Raw genomic sequence first — 22,111 nt, 5'->3', positions numbered from 1 at the left:
GATAAAAGTCATGGAGAGACTAGGGATATGAAGGACCCTCGTATACACATACCTCAACATAGTAACAGTGATTTACAGCTAGGTCAGGTCCATTCTAAACAGAGAGAAACTCAAAGCATGGCTACTAAGATCACAAAAAAGACAATATTGTTCACTCTTTCCATACCTATTCAATTTAGTACTTGAAGTCTTAGCTAGAGGAATAAGACAACTAAAGGAGATCAAGGGGATACAAATAGGAAAGAAAAGGTCAAAATATCCTTATTTGCAGATAATGTGAATGTGTGTGTCTGTGTGGTGTGTGTGTGTGTGTGTCTGTGTGTGTACACCCAAAGATTCTGCCAGAAAATTCCTAAAACTGATAAATGCTTTCAGCAAAGTAGCAGGATACAAAATTACACATAAAAATAAGTAGCCTTCCTATATATCAATCAGAGAAATGGTACCTTTTACAATAGCTATCAATATATATGTATACACAAATACTCTAACCAAGCAAGTAAAAGACTTATATAATAAAAAATTTTAAAACACTGAAGAAATAAATTGAAGAAAACACCAGAAGATGGAAAGACCTTCCACAATCATGGGTCATGAATGTACTCCCCCATCAACATTTCAACACTAGAGAGGACACCCAGAGGCCTCTGTCCTTTGCCACAAGTGCTGGTGAGGCAGAAGATACCCAGAGGTGCCCAGGCACACAATAAGCATGTATATGATGGAGAAATGGAAGAGGAAGTGAAGTGGAACGGTTTGTACACTGTGAAGATAGATGGAACTGGAGGGTGTTGAGGAACACCCTGATGTGAGTATGCTGTGTTGCCACTTGGAGCCATGGTGAGGTCCTAGCCATGCTGCCACTAAGGACCATGTCTAGGTCCCTGTAGCAGTGGGCATCTGTGTTGATGTCAGTGACCCATGTTACCACCAAAGGCCATGTAGTCATACCTGGTCTGGGCTGCCACCTGGGGCCAAGTTGATATCTGAGGGCTGTGAAGAGCTGGCCCTACCCATCACTGGGGCAGCACAGGAGAGTTGGTCTCAGTGGCGTGAATTCTGGAGATCCATTCCTGGCTCCAGCAGGCAAGAGAGCTGGCTCACCCCTCACCTGGGCCAAGTGGGAGAACATGTCCTAGCAGCAAAGGTGCATGAGAGCTAGCAGGCTAATCAACTCAACCCAAATTCCAAACCCAGTCCCAGGGCCTTGGGCTGGCCCACCTTAACATCTACCTCATCTATAAACTGCTGGAGCTCATGAAGAGACTGGTCCTACAGAACCAAAGCTGCAGGATCTCCATGACACAGGACAACAACAGCATATCCTGGAGGAGTCCCAGTGAGAATCCAGTATTGGTAGTGTAACAGAAGCCAGAGTCCATGAAGCAGACCAGTGACACATAGCAATGGACATTTGCAAGTAAAGATATGTGGACAAAACAATATACTGTGTGACACTGTGACACAATACAGGTTTCACAATGAGACAGGAATTGTTTTATGTGTGTTTTGCTTTATTTGTTTTGTTTTTTCTTTTGGAGGAGGTTTCAAGGGTGGAGGGGGAGAGACAAAGGGGTAGGGAGATGAGTGGAATTATAATGCATGATGTGAAAGTTCAAAGAATCAATAAAAAGTTAAAATTAAATAAATAAATAAATAAATTCATCTTGCTTTCTGCCTATAAGGAATGTACGTTACCACCAAAGCAAGACACCAATTTTGGGTAAAAGGATAGAAAAGGATATGGCACAAGCAAATGGGAGTGAGAAACCAGACAGGGTAGCTGTTCTAGGATCTGGCAAAACAGTCTTCAAACCAATGATAGAAGAGAGAAAGCAGGTCACTTCATAAAAAGAACAACTCAAAACATATGCATGCCAAACACAGATGAACCTAGCACATAAAATCTACAGTATGTACCCATACTATAGATGTAAAGTCACAGATTAATCCCGGAGCAATGAGAGTGGGTGACTTCAATACCCGACTCTCAACCACAGACAGATCATCCAGACACAAGCTCAATAGAAAAACTTCAGAGTTACATCATAAATCAAACGAGTGTGAGAGACATCTGCAGCACATCCTACCCAAACACTGAAGAATACACATTCTTCTCATAAGCCCGAAAACATTTCTTTAACGTTAGTTAGCTATTCCACACAGCACATCTCAACAAATATAGGAAAATTGAAATAACATCCTACATTCTACTTGGGAACAGAAGGATAGTAATATATCAATAGCAATAGAAACTACAGGAAGTACACTAACTTTTGGAAGTTAAACAACACATATAGATATATGGAACACTATAGAGATATATATGGAACACTATATAGATATATGGAACAACACATATAGATATATGGAACACTGAAGGAGAAGTTTTAAATACTAAAATTGGATGAAAATGAAGACATAACATATCACAACCTATAGGACACAATGGAGGCAGTCCTAACAGCAGGGTCTATAGCTCTAAGTGCCTACATCAAAAAAAAAAAAAAAAAAAAGTTGCTTTGTCCCTACTGGCCATTTGTGGTGGAGCCACCACCAAGATGCAGATTTCTGTGAAGGCCCTATGGGAAAGAACATCACGTTCAAGGTTGAACCTTCCGACACTATAGAAAATGTCAAGGCCCTGATGCAGGATAAGGAGGGGATTCCTCCTGATCATCAAAGGCTGATTGGTCTTTGATGGTGATCAGATGGAATATGCCATATTTTCTCTTGACTACAACATTCAAAAGCAATTCACCTTTCATCTTGTGTTGAGACTTTGTGGTGGTGCTAAGAAAAGAAAAAAGGGTAAGCATAATGTTTTATACACAGTGTAAAAGCTATCCTTGTGTTATTCAAATGCTGATTTCTCTGCCCTCACATCATGCTTATGTCTGGAATCTCCTATGTAAGTTTGTGTAAGCAGTTCTTACCATCTATTCTCTGCCTTGACAACAAATGCTGATCACCCAGTGGCTATGCAGAAGAGAGACTAGAGCAGGCCAACCAGGGGAGAATTTGGAGCCACAAGGAGAGAGGTAGAGGGAGATTCAGATCAGCCACAAGGAGGAGAGGCTGAAGACATTATGAGAAAAAACATCTGAAGCTCAAAGATCCACATCAACAATAATATGCGAGTATCATGAGATGGAGCAGGGAGGTCACCAGATTAACATAGAAGTTATTATGGATCATTTAACTGCCCAATAGTGAGGAGCAGCTTGAAACAAATCTTTGTTTCTCTGTATGGCTATTGGGGACGAGCAAAGGTAAAGAAATACAGCTGCCAGATTAATTCACTGTTTAAACTTATAGTAAAATAATTAATTTTACAAAGAAGTCTCACACCACTCCCAAGAAGAATAAGCATAAGAGGAAGAAGGTTAAGTTGGCTGTGCTGAAATACTATAAAGCAGATGACCATGGCAAAATCAGTTCCTTCCTGAAACATGTCCTTCTCATAAAGATTGTGCCGGTGTTTCCAGAGCTAGCCACTTTGACAGGCACTGCTCTGGCATGTGTTATCAGACTTACTGCTTCAACAAACCAGAAGACAAGCAGTTGGGTATGAGTTAATAAAAAGATAGAAAACGGGGGAAATCTGAGAGACCTTATTTAAATAAGTTGATAATATACCTTAAAGTCTTAGAAAAACAAGAACACACGAAATCCCAAAATAGCACACAAGAAAAAAAATCATGAAATTCTAGGCAGAAATAAAAATGAAAAAAAAACTATGCAAAGAATTAATGAAATAAAGGTTCTTCTTTGAAAAGATAAACATTGACAAACCCTTAGCCAAATTAAGCAGAAGGAGAAGAGCCAGTGAATCAGATTGTAGATGAAAAGTGAGACATTACAACAGTTACTGATGAAACTCAGAAAGTCAGGAGGACAGACCTGAGCTAACCCCACTCCACTAAGCTGAAAATCTCAGGGGGGGGGGGTGAACTTCCAGACACATGTGGCATACGGAAATTCATTTAAACAGATCTATAGCCAGCAATGAGATTAAAGCAGTAATAAAAACCCACCAACAAAAAAAAAAAAAAAAACACAGATGGCTTCACTGAAGAATTCTACTAGATCTTCCAAGAACACTCCTACCAAACCTACTCAAGTTACTTCATAAAACAGAAAAGGAGGGTTTACAAACTCTTTTTATAAAACCGGTAACTGTGATATTCAATAAATTCTCAATAAAATGCTCAAACACTGAATTCAAAATCATATCAAAATGATCACTTAGGAAACTGGAGAAACGGGTCCATGGTTAAGAGTGTTTGATGCTCTTGCAGCTCTGGAGAAGAGCCTGAGCCCGCCTGTCAAATGAGGTTCGTGTGCTGTGAACGGCAGAGCCCATTCAGAGCTGCAGAAGCCCTTAGAGCCCAGAAGACCATGAGGGAATCCCAGATGTAGGACTTTGAGCTTTGTCATTGTCGGACTTTAATTTTTCTTTAAGTGTTGCTGTGCCCTGGTTCTTCCCTCTTGAAGTAAAAAAAACCATGTAAGTCTTTCAATTTGCAGGAGCCCACAATAATGTGACTTTGAAATCTTAGAAGGATTCAGAATTTTAAAAAGACAGGAACTTTGAAAGAGAACTTGGATATTTTAAAGATACTAAACTGTTAAAGTGCTTGAATTTTTAAATACTGTGGAACTTTTAAATGCTGGGATCTTTTATGCTGTGGTACTAGTATTGATATCTTGGGGATAAGCAATTAAGTAAGGGTTATAGCTTAATAGGAATTTGTTGGTGTGTCAAATCAACAAGGGGTCAGTTGATCTAGTTGGAGTTAAAGGGAATTGTTTGTTTGTCCGTTTGTTTATCAACTCAACAGAAGCTAGAGTTATCTAAGAAGAGAAACCTCAGCTGAAAAATAAAATGCCTATAAGCAAGTCTGTGGGGAATTTTCTTTATGTGGGAGGGCCCAGCTCACTGTGGGTGGAGTTACATAAGAAAACCACAAAAAGCAAATCAGTGAGCAACATTACTCTGTGGCCTCTCCTTGGTTCCAGTTACTACGTTTCTGCCTTGAGTGTCTGCCCTAACTTCCCTCAGTTACAGAGTGTCACCTGAGAACTATAAGATGAAATAGACCCTTTTCTCCCCAGGTTGCTTTTGGTCATTGTATTCATCAGGGTTCTCTACAGTCACAGAACTTATGGGTAGTCTCTATATAGTAAGGGAGTTCGTTGATGATTTACAGTCTGTAGTCCAACTCCCCAACAATGATCATATCAGCTGTGAATGGAAATCCCAGGATCTAGCAGTTTCGCAATCCCACAAAGCAAGCAGGCAAAGAGGAAAGAGCCTTTCTTCTTCCGATGTCCTTATGTAGGTCTCCAGCAGAAGATGTGGCCCAGATTAAAGGTGTGTGCCACCATGCCTGGATCTGGGACTTGCTTTGTCCCAGATGACCTGGAACTCGGAGATCCCCTTGCCTTAGTCTCCTGGAATTCATTGTCACTAGGCCTCAAGATCTCCATGCCAAGATCCAGGTCAGAAACTTGTATCTCCCAGCCTCAAGATTGGGATCACAGGTGAGCCTTCCAATTCTGGATTGTAGTTCATTCCAGATACAGTCAAGTTGACAACCAGGAATAGCCACTACAGTCATGATGTTTGATAACAACAGAAACTCTATGACAGTTACCTGTCATAGCTACTATGGTAAGACCCTATAACTGAAGATATAACACACTTTAGCTGCAGACATAGAGAAATCAATCCCAAACCAATCAGAAAACTTCCTTCCGTAGACCCTACTGGATCCTGTTATTGTAATTTCACTAAACGTTCATGATGTCAAAATGCTTTCTAAATATTTTTTATTCTCTCATTCAATGCAGCCTGACCACAGCTTCCTCATCTACACACCTACCAGTATCCCTCCACCTCTCATCTCCCCCAGATTCACTGCTCTTCCGTTTCCCTTCAGAAAAGAGCAGACATCCCAGGGATATCAACTTAACATAGCATAACACTATGCCATTAGACTAGGCTCAATCCCTCATATCAAGGCTGGACAAGACAACCCAGTAAGATGAAAATGATCCCAAGAGCCAGCAAAGGAATCAGAAACATCCCCACTACCACTGCTAGGAGTCCCACCAAAATTCCAAGCTAACTAATCATAAAATATATTCAGAGGACCTGGCACAGACCCATGCAGGCTCCACAATTGCCGCTTCAATCTCTGTGACCTGCTATGTGCCATGCTTAGTTGATTCTGTGGGCCATGTTTTCTTGGTGTCCTCGACCCCTCTAGCTCATATAATCCTTCCTCCATGTCTTCTGTGGGGTTCCAGAGCTCTGCTTAATGTTTGGCTATAGTTCTCTGTATATGCTCCCATCAGTTGCTGGATGACACCTCTCTGATGACAACTGAGCTAGGCACCTATCTATGAGTATAGCAGATTATCATTAGGAATCACTTCGTTGACTTTTCTTTTCCCAGTCATGCTTGGTTCTCTGCCCTAGGTCTCTGGGCCTTCCAGCTCTCAGATCCTGGCTATCCAGGCAAATGTCAGGCCTGGGCTCCCTCTTGTGGTGTGGGCCTCAAATTAGACAACCATTTGGTGGCCACTTTCACAAGTTCTGAGCCACCATTGCCCTAGCATATCGTGTAGGCAGGACAAGCTGTAGATGGAAGGTTTTGTGGCTGGGTTGGTATCCCGGTCCCACCACTGAAAGCCTCGACTGGCACAGAAGATGGTCAGTTCAGACTCCGAATCCTCCATTAGTCCTCTAGTCCTCACGAGAGTCAACCTCATAGATTCTTGGCTCAACTACAGTGGCAGCACCCTGCTGGACAGTAGGCCTTCTAAATATTTATGGTTATACCTATAGATCTGGTTGCTCTGAACTTTGGTCAGAAAACCTTCTTTTCTTTTCTTTTCTTTTCTTTCCTCTTCTTTTCTTCTCTAAGATGTATTTATTTATTTTATATATATGAGTACACCATTGCTCTCTTCAGACACACCAGAAGAGGGCATCAGATCCCATTACAGATGGTTGTGAGCCACCATGTGGTCACTGGGAATTGAACCGAGGACCTCCGGAAGAGCAGTCGGTGCTCTTAACCACTGAACCATCTCTCCAACCTGAAAACCTTGTTTTTCAAAGTGGACAACAGTCAATGTTGACATGAATAATTGTTCAAAATATTGAGACTGAGTGTTCAACATTAAAGGCATCTTTATTGAATCCCACCACTACCATCCAGCCCCTCCCCCACCTGCAACACTTAAGGCACCATCCTGAAAGAAGAAATAGAAATAAGCTAACAGTCAGAGGAGGGGCTGGAGAGATAAGAGCACTGACAGCTCTTCTGAAAGTCCTGAGTTCAATTCCCAGCAACGACATGGTGGCTCACAACCATCTGTAATGAGATCTAACTCCCTCTTCTGGAGTATCTGAAGACAGCTACAGTGTACTGATATATAATAAATAAATAAATCTTAATAAAAAAAAAACAGGCAGAGGAGATGAAGGAGTTCTGTGAAATGCTATCTTCTAGACAGGATATGGCTATCACACACATGTGCACACATGTGTAGAGGTAACCACACACAACAACTGCAATTACCTGTACATGGCCAGTCCAGCAAATATTACTGCAGAGATAGGAGAGGCCACCTCTGATCATTGGCCACACACAACTTCAAGAAATCCGGGAAATATAGTTTAGGTGTGTGCTCAAGTGGAAGAGAAGAACTATTCAAGAAATAACAATGAAAAACCACATACCCTGGTGAATTCCCACATCATTTAGTCTTCATTTGGATTCATGAATGTAGCTTTGGTTATGATTGTTTGTCTTTTGGTTTTTGTTTGCTTGTTTGCTTGTTTGCTTGCTTGCTTTTTTTTTTTTTTTTTTTTTTTTTGCCTCCAGAACAGATTGACCAGTACCTACCCCAAAATTCATTGTGCCCATTCAGCTCCATGAAGCCTTATTTGGAGATAGTGCCATAACTGCTATGAGTGTTTAAGGATCTGAAGGCGAGATGGCAAGATCATCCTTGACATCTTCTCTCAGAAGATAAAGGCTGGGCAGGAATCACTAGAGGTTGAGGGGGAGAGGGTGGAGGAAGATGAAGAGGAGGGAAGGATTCTGGGACAAAGGCATGCCACATGGAGATAGGTGACTCAGAACTAGACCTGCTGCATGGAGATATAGGTGGACTAGAACTAGACCACTCTATGCTCAGGAGCATCAGAAGAACCTGAGGCTGGAATAGGTAGAGCTGAATTCCCCCTCGAGCCCTCAGGAGGATCACCACCTTGGCTACCTGGATCATGACAGGGTAAAAGTCTGGCATATTAAAGTCTGACTTCTGACAATTTTGTGTAATTCACTCTAACAGCTGGCATAACCCATATGGCTTCCCTCGCCATGACCTCCTGCCTGCCACCAAGGCCTGGCCTTCTAACCTTCTAGCATCTCCTCACACACTCAACATGCAATCCATCATTGTCTTTGACATTCTGCACTTTGAAGGTCTCTGTTCTAGATGGCAGTGGTGGTCTGACTGAGAAATGTAACCCATGAGCTCAGCTATTTGAACACTGGGTCCCCAGTTGATGGTTTGGAGAGGTGGGACAGCCTTGCTGGAGGAAATACATCACCAGAAGATGAGCTTTGAACGTTCATAGCCTTACCCACATCCTAGTTCACTCTGCTTTGGGTCTGTGGTTGAAGCTGTGAGCTCTCAGCTCCCTGACCCTGCCGCCATGCCTGTTGCTTGCTGCCATGCCTCCCCATCATGGTGGATTCTTAGCTCTCTGGCACCATAAGCTAAGATAAATTCCCTCCTCCTTACATTGTCTGGTCGTGGTGTCTTATCACAGCAACAGATAAGTAGCTAATACAGTAGTGTTCTCCAATTTGCTTCCTTGTCACATCCACTTCTACAAGCTCTAATGAGGCCAGAGCCAGTCTTGCTGAGCACACATCAGAAATCATTGTTGCCCATGAGAGAAGAGGGCTGACCACCCCATTGCAGCCTATAAACCTGGGCCAGGCTCCCCACCTCATACAGCCCGTACCACTCCAAGCTGCCAGGTTGCTTCTCAGCAGGACCTACCATCAGCTCTCTATGCCAGAGACACAGCCTCTCATTGCTTGGACCCTTACTCAGTTAATGTCTGCAGACCCATGTGGGATTCCTGCATGTACATGATCGTCATAGAACCCTGCTCTGGACACAATAGCGCTCCCCAGGTGCACTATGAGCCAAAAATTATCCAAAGTGTAAACAGGCATTCATTTCTTTAATCATTATAACATTCTTCTAATGTAAACTCCATTCTATAGATGAGAAGACTACGGTGAGGGAGAAGCAGTTTGTTCAGGAGCTCCCAGCCTTCAACCTGCTGCGACAGGCAAGATTCAAGTCCAAACCAAGCAGCCTTTGTTCTCTCACCCCCACCCCCACCAAAGTATTTTTCTGCTGTTTGCAAAAATCCCTGATACTTAGAAGTAACTACAAATACATGGGGACCCCTTAACAACAAACTGTTCCATAAAAAATGGGTATTAGATCATTAAATCAAAACCAAAGACACCCAAAGACATCGCAGGCTTAAGCGACAGCCTGTAGATATTGGTTCACCAGTTAGACACTGCAACTGCTAAGAAAGCGGAAGCAAATGGAACTGGGCATGGTTATATGGCTTCTCTGTACTGTCTTGGAAACTGTTTTCTATACTAAAGCTATTCTAAAGTTATTTAAAAATAAAAAAAGCTTATTAAAAAAATACTCTGTCCCCTGCCAAGTGCATCAGGACAGAATTGCCACAAAAGAGGGTTTTCTTTTCTTCGGCTTCAGATTTGAAGTACTGACTTGCTTTACCTGATGAGTTGGAGAAAGTAGATTAGGATGTGGGTTTTCTGTGTATTGCCTTCCTGGACATTTAAACTCTGTCCTAAGTGTGTGAGTTTCGTGTACATTTTGTTCTTGGAAATTTTTCATATGGAATTTGTGTTAATTATTTGAGAATTTTATACCACGTCTTTGAATCTTTGCCACTCCTCCCACTCCCCCACCTAACTCCTCCCAGATCCACCCCCACATCCCCACACCCCACAACTACTTTTTTTTAACAACTCAGTTTGTGCTGCCCATATGTTCATGGGTGTGGGGCCATCCACTGCAGTGTGGTCCACCTACTGGGAGCCACACCCTAAAAGAAAACTGACTCTCCCTCCCCTAGAGGCCATCCACTGTCAGTGTCTCTCAGCCCTGGCTAGGGGCTCATGCTAGAATGCTAACTGATGGAAATATAGTAAAGAAGCAAAGAAATGGAGGCATAGCACAGTGGTTTTAAAATATGTCAGGCTAGGGATGTAGTTCGGTGGCAGAGTACTTGCCTAGTGCATACAGTGTGTACAAGTGGGTCCCATCCCCACTACTGCAAGATAAAAAAATAAAATCTATCTACAAACACTTGGATACCCTTCCCCTTTTTTTTGAGTTTTTTTGGGGGTATTTATTTCATTTACATTTCCAATGCTATCCCAAAAGTCCCCACACGCTCCCCCACCCACTCCCCTACCCACCCACTCCTACTTCTTGGCCCTGGTGTTCCCCTGTACTGAGGCATACAAAGTCTGCACGACGAATGGGCCTCTCTTTCCACTAATGGACGACCAGGTCATCTTCTGATTCATATGCAGCTAGAGACACGAGCTCCGGGGGGTACTGGTTAGTTCATATTGTTGTTCCACCTATAGGATACCCTTCCCTTTGAAGAATTGGCGTCTTCTTCTTTCCTTGACATGGGCATCATCTCTAGAGGAGTTGAAGGTAACAGGATAACAGTCACCTCTGAAGCCACATTGGACACTATGTTTGGCTTTTTCTCTGTCCTCTCTCATAGATCACCTGGTCTCAGTGAGATGATGCTGTGGACACTCCAGCTACCCTGCGGTGTGTCCATGGACTGGGGTCAATCTTGAGAGCAGTGCCTTCAGCCCAGTCAGCCCTTCAGATAGATGCAAGCAGCTCCACTGATAGTCTGACTACAATCTCACAAGGCAAAGCCATCCCCAAATTCCTGGCTCACAGAAACTGAACAAAATGAAAGATTTCTAATCACTGTGTTGGAGTAATTTGCATTACCTCAGTTGGCAATCCCTTAGTCCACCAGCAACCCTATTCACACCACACCCACTGCCCATGACCCTTCACCTCCACGCAGGACCTTTTAGTACCTGAACCATCCCATAAGTAGACTGGTTTCTTTCTGTTGGTATAAAAAGCTACCATAAAGTTCCTGATTTATTGAAGACAAAATTATTATATTATGGTTCTGGAGATTAGAAAAAAATAGGTCTCACGGTACTAAAATCAAGGCGTCAAGGGACTATCTCCTTCAAGAGGCTGCAGAACAGAGTCTACTTTCTTGACATCTCTGGCTTCTGGAGGCTGCCCGGATTCCTTGGCTGTGACACCTTCCTACCTTTAAAGTCGGCAGTCGTCTGACTTCCTCCTCTGTTCACGTGAGTACAGCTTCATCTCTGACACAGACCCTTAAGTCTACTGCTTCCTTCCTTCATTTTAAAGAAGTGGGATTCTCTGGCCTCAATTTATTTTCTTAAAATCAGCAGATTAACCACCTTAATTTATCTGCAACTTCAGTGACCCTCGGCATACGTTAATATTTTACAGACTACAGGGTTACCTGCCACAGTCAGTCTGACAAATTTTATGGACCCATTCTCAGAATTATGCTTTCAAATATATAAAATTTTATATACTATTACACACACACACACACATATATACTGTACATGCTATTGGAAATAAAAACTAATTCTCCTGGATGCCATTATTAAATTCCTCTTAAACATCTGTGATGTGGTAAAACATAATTTTCTGATAACAAATTATAAACAAGACTGTGATAATTAGCCTTGATTGTCAGGTTGTTGAAATCCAGAATCACCTGGAAGACAGGTCTCTGAGAGGCCTGTGGGGATTGTTTACATTAGGTTATTGAGGTGGGAAGACTCAGCCACTGTGGGTGGCTCCATCCCCTAGGCTGGGATCCTGCTGTGTAGAAGGAGAAGGTAAGCTAGCATTCATTACTCCCTGCTTCTTGACTGTGGATGTAACGTGGTCACTGCTGTCTTGACTTCCCACCAGGATGGATTTCTATCCAGAACTGTGACCCAAACAAACAAACAAACAAAAAGCCCTTTCTCCCTTTAGTTGATTTTATCATAGCAACAGGGAAAGTTACTATGACAAAGCGCTAAGAGCAAATCTATAGCTTCTTTAATTTCAAAATGTATGTGAATTCTAATGACATCCCAAAATTGCCTGTGATCATGTAATATAAAGAATTCCATCAATCCCAGGTGCCATGGCTGTTTGTAACCCTACATGCACAAGCCAAGACGAGACCAGGTTCCTGCCCCATCTTCTCCTGGCAGATTCACTGAGCTGGGTTGAAGACGTGAGTGAACATCCTTGGGTGGGGGGCGAGAAGGAAGGATCAAGGCACTGTTTGACTCTTTAGCATTATATTTCATCAAGTTAAAATAGAATTAAAATCTCCCTGTTCAACTCTAATCAGACTGTTGAGCACCGAGTGTGTACTGAAAACATCATGTGCCCAGCCTAGGCAGAAAAGCAACAACAGTAATGGAAAATCTGTGACTGTGTGGGAATGGAGCCAAAATTTCAGGAATTTACAGAGGAAAATCTTCCCTCAAAGTGGACATATTTGTGTTATGAATCTAATGAAATCAAACCAGGGGAGGGGACCAAATTAACAAACAGCAATAGTGACATCTAGTGGGAATCATTGGTAAAACCACAACATGGCCTTCCATGGTGCCGCAGAGACAGAGCTCATGGCTATTAAACATTTGTTAAACACTAACGGAAGTTACTACCAAAGCAGGCCTGTGGACAGTGCCCCCGGGTTCCTCTGGCTCCATCCACACCATCAGTGGCTTCATCTCACACACCTCAGCCAAGACCCAGACACAAAGAAAACCACCCTAGCTATTTTTTCTTACTAAAACAGACTGGAGATTCTGTGCCAACCTAACAAGTCAAGCAGCATAAGATGACCTAACCTAGACTGGGGTGTTTGTCTAGGGAGGACAAAGAAGAGCCAGTGCCCTGGAGTAGATGAAGATCCTGGAGAGCTGGGGTAGCTCTCCTAACTCCCCCATCACCCTTCTTCATTCTGTTCTCCCTCCAATGACTATGATCTGACTTACAGACAACCCAGGGACTGCTAAAGGAAGAGGAAATGCAGACAGGGCTGGCAAAGACAGACTCCTGGGGTAAACACACTTCTGTGCCCACCTTGCAAATGGAAGGCACCCAGGATCCGTTCCTCTAAATCTTGTCCCTCAGAGAATGGTAAACCCAGGTGGCCAGCTCCCAGTGCCATGGGAGAGTCTCAAACGTTCCAGAACTTAAGGAGTTCCTGAGTCCCAGGATGCAAATTGAAAGCTAGAAGGGTGGCTTCCAGGTAGACACCTTGAACTCTGTATAAATGGTCAGGAACCACCATGAGAAAGAGAGCCTCCTGTTGATATCTAATGTCAGTCTGCTGTTCCCTGGACTTCCTCTCCAACGATTGACAGCAGTCACATGGGAGAAGGAATGGGCTGCCAGTAATCAACTGTGCACATCAAAGTGACAGGGTTGTTTTGCTTTTTGGTGTTTGTTGTTGTCATTGTCTGTTAGATTTCGTGGTTTTGTCTTGGTTTATCAGCTGTAAGTTAGAATTATCTGGGAAGAGGACCGTCAGTTGAGAAAGTGCCTCCATCAGATCTCATGGAGGCAAGCCTGTAAGGTAAATTCTTGATTAACAATTGAAGTAGGAAAGCTCAGCCCACTGAGGGTGGTGCCACCCCTAGGCTGGTGGTTCTGGGGTGTGTAAGAAAACAAGTTGAGCAAAACATGGAGAGAAAGCCAGTATGCAGCGTTCCCACGTGGTCTCTGCTTCAGTTCAGCTCCTGCCTTCAGTTTCTGCCTGACTTCCCTGGATGATGGACTACAAACTGTAAGATGCAAACACTTGTGAATGAAAATTCTGGCTATGAACAAAGAACTCTTGGAAGGAGTCTGTGTCTTCATTGACTAGTGGACCAACTAAAATTTCAGTACTGTGGACAGATTGGAGTTTTGTAGGTTCAGAGGTTAACTGCCTTGAGCTAGCCCCACTCTGTATCTGACCTAATACTGCATGATAATAAATGAAAACTCTTAGAAACTATTAACTTAGCAGCACACTAGCTTCTACCAATCTAAGAGCTAAGAATGTCATCAGATAGCCTCTCAGACCTAGAGAGTACCTTCCCCCATCTCATTGTGCCCACCTCTCTGCTGTACCCACCAATGTATTTTAAACCTGCCTGAATTTATTACTTTCTTTGTTCTGTAAAATTATAAAAAAAAAAAACCTGTGAAACTGCTTCCATGTTAGAATGTGGAATTCGGGATCACCTAAGCCTGTGTCCCTGGGGCCATGGTCACTCATAATGGCTTCAGCAAGAGGTAAGCTACCTCCTATTCTCAGTTGAGAGCTGTGATTTTTAGGTTGACAATTTCCTGAGTTGCTTTTGGTCATGGTGTTCATCACGCCAACAGAAACCCAAACCAGCAAAACAGAGATCATTCTTTCCAGAGGGTTAAATGCATCTGTCCAGGGGTAGCCCCTGCGGACAGAACAGGCCAAAGACAGCGAGAATGGAGAGGGACACAGGGGAAGCCCAGAATCCAACCTCCAGATTTCTCAGGTGGAATCAATAAAAGTTCTCCCTGAGCCAGTCATAAATGGCCTCTTCCCTTGCAGTGGAAAGTCTTGATCCTTCTCTACATGACGACAGATGAGAAGAGCAACTGGTTTCTCAGTTCAGAGGCTCACCACCACCAAAAGCCTCTCTGTTCTGGTTAAGGCTCATCAACTTGACACAAATTAGAGTCATCAGAACAGAGGGACCCTCAAAAAAAGGACTGCCTCCATCAGATTACCCTGTGGGCATGTGTGGGGGAAGGGGGGAACTGGTTTTCTTGGAAAGAGAATACCTAAAAGAAGATGCCTGAGAATGCAACTTCCCAAGTGCCTTGCTCAAACAGGACAGTCTATGGAAATGTCTGCCCAAGCCAGTTCAGTTGTGCAGGCACCGAAGGCACCGCAACTATGGCCAAAGTGGCCAGGCTCCACTGAGCTGACAGCAGAACTTGGTAATCATCCATGAGGTGCTGCTTTGCAAGTGTGCGGAATAAAGGAGAAGGAGTTACAGGACATCAATGCTTGCTCCAAAGTCCCAGCAGACCACAGTGAGGCCGATTCATGTGCATCCTGAGGAGACCATTTGTAAAGCCATGATGGTAAAGCCTACATAGCAGTGGGGACACCAGCAGGTTAGCAATGCCAGGGACACCCGACTTTGGCCAAGGAAAGCTCCAGTCACTGAGTGGAGCTGGCTCGAGAGAGAGGCCATGTATACTGCAAGCATAGGGCAGGGCTACTCAAGCCATTTGGAGTTTAGACAATGCCACCATTCGCCCTGGGTTCTGGACGTAGAGCTATATCATTTTATGTCTGGCTTTACCAGATTTGGGTCTTGCTTTGATCCCATCTTTCGTTGTCATAACCCTCATTCCTCTATATTTGGAATGGGAAGATTCACACTGAATATTGAAAGTGAATGGCTTTGGATTTTGTAGGGGATCATTGCTAAAAGTTTACCTTGAATTCCAGAAGATACAACCTTTGGCTTTTGACAATGTTAGCCCTTTTGAGACTGTGACTTTTGAGGGCTTGGGAGGTGGATCAGCTATTAGGATCATATGCAGCTCTTCTAGATGACTCAAATCCCATTCCCAAGCTCCCACATCCAAATTTAAGGAAATCTGAGATCTCTAGCATCTTCGGGCCAGACAGAGACACACAGAGACCCACACAGGGAGACAATTAAACATAATAAAATTGAACCCCTTAACTTTTTAAACTAGACTGGATATACCTTGTATTATGAGATGACCATGACCTAGGGCATTATATAATGGCTTATAGCATCATGTGTCTCAATAATCAGTCTCCAGCCAGAGGTACAGCCTTGGGGGTTGTAGAGCCATCAAAGCCCAGCTAGAAAAGTTAGGTCACTATAGGGAAGACCTTCAAGGTTCTAGTCAAGTCCTGTCTCTTGCCCCAGCCCTCTTTGCTTCCAGTCCTGCATACATGTGAGGAATCCCATGCAAACTACTGCCACTATAAACTCCAGCACACCTTCACGGCAGTGGGGGACTATATCATCTCTAACCCTGAGCCAAAACAGATCGCTCCTCCCTTAAACCCCTTCTGTGGATATTTTGTCACAGTTACAAGAAACGTAACTTTAGAAATGAGACACCTTTATTCCTCTCTCATAGAGACCGGGAAGAAAATGATAGGATGCTGTATCTGGGGCAGAACCTGGGAAGGCAGAGGCCACGCAGCAGAAAAAGGGGTGCAATCGCCTGGTGGTGATTTCATTCCTGTGAGGTCAATAGCCCATGGCTGTGAGAAGATCATTAATCCATTCTTAAGAGCCCAGCCCCCATGACCCACACAGTTCCCAGAAAGCCTTGCCTCCCACCGTCACTGCTTTGGGAAAATCATGTTCTGGCACCAGAACTGGGGGAAGGGGTATGTAGTTAAGCCATGAAATATGGCAGCCCCAAGCAGGAAGCCTGTCCAGTTATGTTTCAGCTAAGTCCTAACTAGAAAGCACTGCATGCAGCTTTACAGAGACTCCCCTGCTTTCTTTTGATGTCTTCTCAGTAGCAGACTATCAGAAAGACAGGGCAACCGCTTGGGACTCACTGAGGAATTCTCCCAAAAGAAGGTCAAATCAGGTTGTCTCCTGAGAGGGGAAAGCTCATTCCCTTGGAGAAGCTTTCCAGTTAAGTGTCCACATCTTCTGCTACCATCCACATCTTACTAAATTATAAATTACATGTTCACATTTTTTTTATTCTGTGGGAATGTGCATGTGTGCACAAGTTCATGCCGCAGTGCGCATGTGCAGGTCAGAGGACAACTTCCCTTAGAGAGTGTCTTCCTTTCACCACGTAGATTCCTGGAGTCAAATTCAGGTCTCAGGACTTGGCAGCAAGTGCCTTTATCTGCTAAGCCATCTTGCCAGCCCATAAAGTACATTTTAATGCAAATATTTGTCTAATAAAAAACATTGATGCCTATGTTTAAAATACAGGACAAGAAGTTGTTTGAACCAGGAACAGTGATAATGCCTGTAATCCCAGCATTTTTGGGAGACTCAGGCACAAGGGTTATGAGTTCTAGGCCAGCATAGGCTTAGAGATGTTTTCAAGAAGAAAGTGAGGCAGGGAGATTGAAGTTGTGACTGCTTAGTCCTGACAAGCTCTGAGGTGTTCTGAATATTCTCTTCTAAGTGTGTGTTTCCTACAGTCTAGTATTTTCTTCAGTCTAATTGATAAATTTTCTTAATTTTAAGCTATCATAGAAGGCATTGTGGCATCTTCAAACACATGTCTTTTCATTTTGATCTCATTTATCCTCTCACTCCATGCATTTCCCTACTTGTCTCCCTTCTCTGTTGTCTTCTTCCATCCTGTAAGGACCACCTGCTTCTGTTTTCATCTCTTCCCCCTCCCCACCCTTGAGATGTCTTCTTCCTCTCTCATGGCATCCTTTCTACTTTCCTTTTTTAATATATTCTCTACTTAACATATAATTATATCATTTCCCTCCTTTCCCCTTCTCCCTCCAACTCCTTCCATGTAACATCTACTCACTCACTCCCAAATCCATGGCCTCTTCTCCTTTCCTTGTTATTGTTGCATATATGTAAAATACATAAATATTTAAGTAAAACCTGCTTAGTCTATTCAGCAGCCTCTATGTACATAATTTCAGGACTGACCAGCTGAAGTTGCGTAACCAGTTAGGGGACTCATCCCTGGGATAACGAATTCTCCCTTTCTCAGCAGTCCTGGTTGCTTACAGTTCTTTGTCTTGGGGTGGATCCTGCGAGATTCCGCCGCCACCCCATCCTTGTTAGCGTGGCTCATGGTGCTGTCCTTGCACAGGTTTTGTTTAAGCAGCCATATTGTTTGGATATCATTGGGATAGCTTCCCTGTCATTTCTAGGAGATACCATTTTAAAGTAGATTTCCTGGTGATTGAAGATCACTATTGCTGAAGACACCATATACTTCAGATACAGGACCAGGGGATTTGAGCTGAATCTGACCTGAAAGCTTCCTCCCTGAGAACGAGCTTGCATGGTGCCAGAGGCTTCCAGGGAGGGAAACAAATAATAGTTCTACCCAGCTTTGACATCTATGAGGCAGCAATGATCAGCATGGCATCCCTAAAGATGCTGTCGTGTCATGCATACATTGATGGTACCCAACTGTTGTCTAACGGACTGGGAACCTTCCTGCTGGGGATAGTGAGGTTGTGGATCCTATAGAAGAGCCTTCTGTTGCTACTGCCCTAAGCCAGCACAATTCCTAACTCATTCTAAATACTACCCTTACGCTCTTAAGTGTAGCTCTCTGCCCTCATCAAAGAAGCGTCTCTTTGCAGCCAATAGACATCATTACAGAAAACCACAACTGGTCAAAATGCAAAGAAGAGCTGATTTTGCAGGGCTCAGACCAAATGAATATCAAGGCCTCATAATTTACACATGTTTTTTACTAATGTTAGTATTTTTGGAGGATGTCTTGAAATTTACTTGATTTTTTTTAATTGCCTATTGTGGGGTCTTTAGTCTACAGAGTTCTCATTTTCTGGTCTGATTTCTACCTCCAATAGCTAATGGACAATAGCTATAAGAATTTGTAAGAATATTACTAAAAGTCTTAATTTCTTCGTTAAATTTGTGTGTGTGCATATGGGTGTGTGTATGCATGTGTGTGCATGTGTGTTTATATGCACGCATATGTATGTGCATGACACCTGTGTGTATGTATATGTACATCTGTGTATGTGTACGTGCATGTATCTATGCCAACTGTATGTATGTGTCCACAGAGGCCAGAAGAGGATGCCAAATGCCCTGAAGCTGAAGTTACAGACAGCTGCAATATGGGTGTTGGGAACTGAAGTCTGGTCCTCTGAAAGAGCAGCAAGCGTTTTTAGCCCCTGAGCAGTCTCCTGGGCCCTTCTTTTTTTTTTACTAGTATTATTTCTTATTTTCTTTAAATATTCCAGTGAGCCAAAACTCAGGAAGATCGCATAAGTCTGATCTATCCTCATACTTGGCAGATGTTATCAGGTGCCTACTTAGAGATAAGCCCTGAAGACAAATTGATAGGTTAAAAGATTGACTTGCTACCCTTCAGGAACATCCAACTCTCACAGACACCTCCCCCCATTCGCTAAAGGCATCTTCCCATCATAAACATGCTACTGGTTATCCAGAAGAAAAGCCTTCCAGTCACACTGAAGAGAGAGGCCTCAGCATAAAGGGGATCAGGAGAGGGAGAAACATCAGTTTGAACTTATCTTCCTAAGTATTGGTTGAACATCTGCTTTTAGATGTGCTTTACAAAGTCCATGAGGCCAGAGACCATATCTTATTTACCACTTATCTCCAATACCTAGAACAGTATCTGTATATAAAACAAATAGTTACTAAATGTTTGAACCTAATACTCCTGGCAGGTGATAGGTATAGAGAACCTCGGAAGTCAACTCAAGTGCACCCCAAGAACAATTTCTCAGCACAAAGATTTATTTGCCCCAGAGAGACAGTGGGCCAGGAATAAGAGAAAAAGAAAGGAGATGGAGGACAGGAAGAAGGGACAGGCAGAAGGGATATTTTGTCTCAGAGAACAAAGGACTGTCTCAAGATAGAAAGGAGACAGCCATGGCCCATAGGCAAATGGCAGTTTATAAAGGTAAAAGGGGAAATCCCATGTTAGGCTTGGGGTGTTAATTTTTAATTGGTCCTGTTAATTATGTGAGCCAAAGGGGGATTTTGATTGCTGGATTTCAATATCTTGGTATCTGGACCTTGGTAATCAGTCTCAGAAGGAGGAATTGGCCAAGTAGGGAATAGACCTTGGTGACTAGCTTTAGGAATTTAATCTAATGGTTTTTAGCAAGGCAGTGGGAATCAGAGAATGGGGAGAAACATAGCCTGACAGAGCCATGTTTAACATGCTTGGGCTGACTAGAGTCCTTCCAATAGATGCTCGCTATAGGTGACTGGATGAACGAAGAACAGGTCACACATGAATGGGTAAGTATGGAGATGGGTTAATGGCGGTATACAGAAGTAGGTAGGACAATGGCTGGTGTTGTAGTGTGAATGGAATTGCTCTCCACAGACTCGTGTGTTTGAAGTCTTAGTCCCCAGCTGGCTGGGTGTTTTTGAAAATGATGGGGTCTGTGATATTTGATGCTAGCTTGTGGAAGTAGGTCACAGGGGTGGACCTGGAAGATTATAGGTACCTCGGGTTCTGCTCGTCACTCTCTGCTCCCTAGTTGGCATCACAGGAAGAAGTCACCAAAGCAGCAAGTTCCCACCAGTGACTGGACTGCTCCTGTCTTTACCACCAAGGTGAACTGAAATTCTCCTGCAGCTATGAGCCATGAGCAGAAAGTCAGGGCTGCGAGTTGTACCTTCCTGATTATTGGCACTATATCTGCTTTTACATATGCATTACTAAGTCATCAGGGCAAGGACCTGAAGCATTTTACACAGCAATACAAATAGTGCTCTCTGCTCGTGGCAAAGCAAATCAATAGGTGCTGATATCCTCATCCACACCAGCACTGAAACCAGAACTCAAATGTGTGTATGGGATGTTTTGTTGAAGCCCTTAAAGCAGGGAGATGGGGAAAGAAGATCACAAAAAGGAAACGTCCCAATGTGTTCACTACCAGGACGTTGCCAGAAGTACCAAAGGGCTCTAAGAAGTACCGAGTCTCTAAGAACTCTGGGAAACCTTGTAAAATCTCAGAGTTGTCTTGCCTGAAGACAAGAAATTTAGAGTATTTAATCTACCAACTCTGTCCTCCCTTGTCTTCAGACAGGTCTTAATGGTGTTAATTTCCTCCAGCATTTTGGCTTATATTGCGTTAAGCCAAGAAATCCAGCTAGAGGCCTTTTCAAAGAGCTACACACTGTGGTAGTAAAAGATATATTCTTCATCTATTTTTGTCATTGTGGTATAATAACTTAGAGAAATAATTTAACAAAGAAACAATCCACTGGTCTCAGAATTTGAGAGGTTTTGCTATGCAGTCAGTTGGTTCCATTGCTGTGGGCCTGTGGTAAGGCTAAAGATCATGGAGGAAGTACATAGCAGAGGTAAGCTGCTCATCTCATAGCAAGCAGAAAGGGAGACCAAGGAAGGCACGAACAAAAAGGCACAACGCTAGAATACATTCCCAAGTGACCTACCTCCAAATGTTTCTACCACATTCAGACAATGTCATCAAATTATGAATCCATCGGTGGAATAATCCATTAATTAAGTTAGGTCCACCAGCTGGTACCAAAACAGATGAGAGTGAAGTCAAACCATAACATAACATAACATAACATAACATAACATAACCATAACCATAACATAGTGCTCATAAAGGGAATACAGTTGTCTTACTTTCTTATTGCTCTGATAAAATATCGTGATCAACTGGAACTTGAGAAGGAAAGGGTTTATTTCATCTTACAACTCCTAGGTCACACTCTCTCATTGAAGGAAGTCATGGAAGGAACTGAAGGCAGAAATCCGGAGGTAGGAACGGACACAGGGACCATGGAAGAATGCAGCTTACTGGCTTGCTTCCCATGGCTTGCTCAGTCTGATTTCTTCTGCCATCCAGGATCACCTGCACAGAATCTGGGACCTCTGACATCAATCACTAATCAAGAAAATGCCCGACAGAACTTGTCTACAGTGATCTGATGAAGGTACTTTCTCGCTCAATGCCCTCTTCCCAGATAACTCTAACTTGTATGAAGCTGACATAAAATAAGAACATAGCAGCAGTCTACCATGCTCTCCTTCAATTTCCCTGACTTTTCTTTATTCATATGCCTTGAGTAGACAGACGTGGGATGAGAGGGATCTAAGAGTCAGAATG

The sequence above is a fragment of the Mus musculus genome, chromosome 2 (assembly GCF_000001635.26).
Source record: "Mus musculus strain C57BL/6J chromosome 2, GRCm38.p6 C57BL/6J".
Taxonomy (NCBI): domain Eukaryota; kingdom Metazoa; phylum Chordata; class Mammalia; order Rodentia; family Muridae; genus Mus; species Mus musculus.
This window is presented reverse-complemented; position numbering follows the sequence as displayed.